The sequence below is a fragment of the Mustela nivalis genome, assembly GCF_964662115.1.
Source record: "Mustela nivalis genome assembly, contig: HAP1_SCAFFOLD_1156, whole genome shotgun sequence".
Taxonomy (NCBI): Eukaryota; Metazoa; Chordata; class Mammalia; order Carnivora; family Mustelidae; genus Mustela; species Mustela nivalis.
Genome location: NW_028135508.1, coordinates 124,802 through 129,266, shown reverse-complemented (window position 1 = coordinate 129,266; position 4,465 = coordinate 124,802). Strand labels below are relative to the sequence as shown.

General features: G+C 47.5%; 1 pseudogene across 1 annotated transcript; it reads left to right on the top strand.

The window, feature by feature from the left end:
- The first annotated feature begins 2,622 nt into the window (after positions 1-2,622).
- Positions 2,623-3,150, top strand: LOC309857735 (large ribosomal subunit protein eL32 pseudogene; annotated as a pseudogene). The gene has a single exon. The product of its transcript is annotated as a large ribosomal subunit protein eL32 pseudogene (transcript).
- Positions 3,151-4,465: the final 1,315 nt, after the last annotated feature.

Below are 4,465 nucleotides of genomic sequence, written 5' to 3'. Positions count from 1 at the left end.
TTCCGGAGGCTAGTTGAGGAGGGTGGAGTCTTTGGGACCTTAACAGCAGGTCTCCTGATCTTTCCTGACTTCCTTTATTTTTTTTTTTTAGATTTATTTATTTGAGAGAGAGAGAGAGATAAAGAGCACACCACAGAACACATGCAGGCACAGGTGAATGGGCCAGGTGAATGGACCTGTGCCAAAACAAAGAGTCAGATGCTCAACCAGCTGCAACCACCACCCCCCGTCCACCTTTTACAGATGGGTTACATCTACCCACTCTTAGGTGCTTTGCCTGGACCCGGCTAGTCTTACAGCAGTCCTAGGACACTGTCTCTTGCCTAGTGTCTCTGGTCAGTACCAACCCATGCCTCAAGTGTGGGAATGACTTCTTCCTGACTCCTTTTTTTTTTTTTAAAGATTTTTTATTTTATTTTATTTATTTGACAGAGAGAGATCACAAGTAGGCAGAGAGGCAGGCGGAGAGAGAGAGAGGAGGAAGCAGGTTCCCTGCTGAGCAGAGAGTCTGATGCGGGACTCGATCCCAGGACCCTGAGATCATGACCTGAGCCGAAGGCAGCGGCTTAACCCACTGAGCCACCCAGGCGCCCTTCCTGACTCCTTCTTAACTCCCTGTCCAGCCTGGGTTGCCCACCCCCTTCCAGGCTGTCCTAGTTGTATATATTGGATCTCTGTAGATTGTGGGCACCATCAGATCCTCACCTGTTGTGGCCGGCGCAACAAATCAACCAGGAACATGAGGGTAAGAGGGTGAAGAAAAGAAATCGAGAAGCAAAGAGATGGGGGGCAGGAGGAGCACTGAGGAGGATGTCCAACAGTGCTAAGTTTATTCAAAGCATTAAGGCCATATATATAGTGACATTACATCTGTGTTTAGTTAAGCAACTATGGTTCCTCATGACGCCAAATGGCTGATGCCAGTACAAATATAGCAAACCTGAAAGTAATTTATGGGCTGTACTAAGGCAGCAAGGACCAGCAACGAACTTTTTAGCCCAACCGAATTGTTCGCATTTGTTTAGTAAGCGTGTGGGAAGTCACGTAGACGAGCGCACAACACATAGCACAGACTCTTTCCCAGTGCTACTGAACTTTTCCCGTCCTAAACCTTTTGTTAGGTTATTTGGACTTTAAAGGAGGCACAAGTCAGGGTCTGGTTTGGTTCTCGTCTCAAGCCTTATTGCGGCCTCCCACACTCACCGAAATGAGAACATGGCTCAGGGTTATGGAGTGAATATACCCTTTAGGAAACATTAAAGGACATAGCATAACTGGTCCGGGGTCACCCAGCCTGTGAGAGGCATGGGTGAGATTCAGACTGCACTGGGTGCCACAGCCATTTTCAGCTCACCTTAGTGTCCAACCTGGTCCCAGAAGGTTCCTGCTCAGGACTTTGCTTTGTGCTGAGCTGGGCTTGCTTCCTGCCTTTGAAGCCATTTTCACAGTGTATCCCCAGCCCACCCTCTCACATTGAGCATCAGGGCTGCCTTGGCTGGCCTCTGTTGATCGTGCCATTCCTCTCAATCCCTCTGTCACCCCTCCGGCCCACTGTCCTACTGCCCTCTGTCCGGTGGGCCAAGTTCTGAGTTTCTTACCTGCACTTCCTCTTAACTGTGCTCTGTTGAAATCCTCTCTAACAGGGAAGACCTGGTTATCAGAGCAGCTTGATTTGGAATCCATCTCCCCTGGAGGTCAGAGCTTCTGACCATCATGTCCCCAGCCTCAGCACTGGGGATGCCTGCCCAGCCTATTCTGGGTGCTCGTGGAGCTCTGGGATCTTGGAGAAGATTTGCCATGAAAATAAGCATTTATACATAACACGGAAGAGAAGATTTGAGGAAATTGAGTGAGTGTCATCTGGTAATGTTTGTGTTAGGATGGTTCTGAAATTTCTGGGCCCTGAGTTACCAAGAACCCTAGGTTGCCCAGCTGGAAGGACCTCAGATAGATCAGCTGGGCTCCTCACCTCATTTGACAGATGGGAAGTTGAGGCCCAGAGCTTAGTGCCACAGAGCAGGAGTGAGGAGAGATGTTAGTGACAGGAAGAAACCATAGGGTAAGCACAAAGTGGCTGAGCCTGGTCTTTGTTTATGCAAATGAGTTGCTAAAACAGTGGGCCTGAGGCTGCTGACTCTATCTAGTGGCCAGCAAGAAGTAACACCAGCCCACACCTTCTGAGGTTTAACTCATGCCAGGAATGATTCTCAATGTTTTATTTGTGGGCACCTGGGTGGCTCAGTTGTTCAGCTGAGGTTATGCTCCCAGGGTGCAGGGATCTAATCCTCACCAGGCTTCCTGCTCAGTGGGAATTCTGCTTCTCCCTTTCACACTCCCCCTGTGTGTGTTCCCTCTCACCCTGTCTCTCTCTCTCTGTCAAATAAATAATAAAATCTTAAAACAAGAACAACAACACCAAAATGCTTTATTTGCCTTAGGAGATAGGGTCTGTTATGGCTACCATTTTAATGCATGGAAATATGGGCACAGGGGAGCTAAAGGAGTCCAAGGTCACACAGCTTGCAAGTGGAGGAGCCAAGATTTGAACCTTGGGCAGCCTGCCTCCAGAACCTGTATCATTTTTTCCCCTTGTGTATGTTATTTTTAAAAACCTTTCCCTGAGCTCTCTTCTTCGGCGCTGCCTGCGGAGGTGGCAGCCATCTGTTACTGGGCATCATGGCTGCCCTCAGACCTTTGGTGAAGCCCAAGATCGTTAAAAGGAGGACCAAGAAGTTCATCCGGCACCAGTCAGACCGATATGTCAAAATTAAGCGCAACTGGCGGAAGCCAAGTGGCATTGACAATAGGGTGCGCAGAAGATTCAAGGTCCAGATCTTGATGCCCAACATTGGTTACGGGAGCAACAAGAAGACAAAGCACATGTTGCCCAGTGGCTTCAGGAAGTTCCTAGTGCACAACGTCAAGGAGTTGAAGTGCTGCTGATGTGTAGCAAATCTTACTGTGCAGAGATTGCTCAAAACGTCTTCTCCAAGAACCGCAAAGCTATTGTGGAAAGAGCAGCCCAGCTGGCAATCAGAGTCACCAATCCCAATGCCAGGCTGCGCAGTGAAGAAAATGAATAGACAGCTTGTTGTGCACGTCATATTTGTGTTAATAAAAGCATAAAACTAAAAAAAAACAAAAAAAAAACAAAAAAAAACCCTTTCTCTGAATTCTAACAGAGATGTGTAAACATTGTTAAGCATGTAGTTTATTGATCATCACAAAGCTTAGGTTCTGAAGCATTGCAGCAAGCTGGGGTGGGCTTTGATGTCAGACCTGGTTGGAATCCAGTTACTGGTGCTGCATGACCTTAGGTGACTTACTCAGCCTCAGTTTCTGCACTGAGTTTGGCAGCCGTGTGATGAGTAGATCGTGTGACAGTGCCTAGAGGGTTTGGTGCCTGGCGAGTGTTTAATAAATGGTTTTCTCTTCTTAATAATGAAGATTCTAAGTTGTGTTGGTTTTGTTAAGCAGTCCGAATACCTTCCTCATCGGTCAGTTGCCTGTCAGTCGCCTTGTAGGTACTTGTGAGGAGTCACTTTGGTAAGTCACTATATATAGCTGAAACATTTGGGGGTAGTTGGGGGACACCCCCCCCTGCCCCCACTGCCCCTGCATTGAAAGTCTGTAATTTAAAATGTTCCACCTGTGCCTGTTTTTTTTTTGTTTGTTTTTTTGGTTTTTTTTTTTAAACATAACCACTTTGGGACAGTGAAAGTTATGTCTTCTCCTTAGGGTTGTGACGGAGCCTTTGGGGACCTGTAACAGCTTACTTCCAGTTTCTGTCTGGCATGCTGATGGGCCAGAACTTATTTTAACAACATTCCATCACATGCCAGGCACCTGGAAGGAGGAATATGTTGAACTTCTCGGAAATTATATTTTGGAACTGTTTTTATCCTGAGGAATAACCCATTTAAAAATTGAATGATCTTTATGGTTGACTTTTCCACTCTACATAATGCAAACTGAAAAACTCGTTGTTTTCAGCTGCTTCTGCAGCAGTGGGAAGAGCAAGCCTGTGGGGTCCTCCCCAGGTTGGCCCCAGCACAGAGCTGCATCATTCTACAAACCCCTCATGCCTTGTCTCCTTGTCTGTGAGGTGGTAATGATGGTGCAGGGAGCTCCAGGGGTTGTTGTGAAGGTTACAGAGATGGGGGGTGTAAACTTTGAACAGTGTGCCCCACATAAAATGCAGATCTGGTGAGCAGAGGCAGCTGCTCACATTAATTGTTGATGCCAAGGCACTGGAGTTCCACAACAGCCTATGCCTTTCTTTCCTGGGTCCTTTTTGTCTCAGCCACCACCTTAGAGAAAGTGACTCAGCAAGGCTGGTGCTTGTGGAGCCCTCTACAAATCCAGCTAATTCACACGGGCGATGCCCTGGAGATAAGGGGGTTTTCCTGGGTGGTAGGACCCCATTTCAGAGGCTTAACTAGCCGGTTTCTCCTAACTGGTCGTG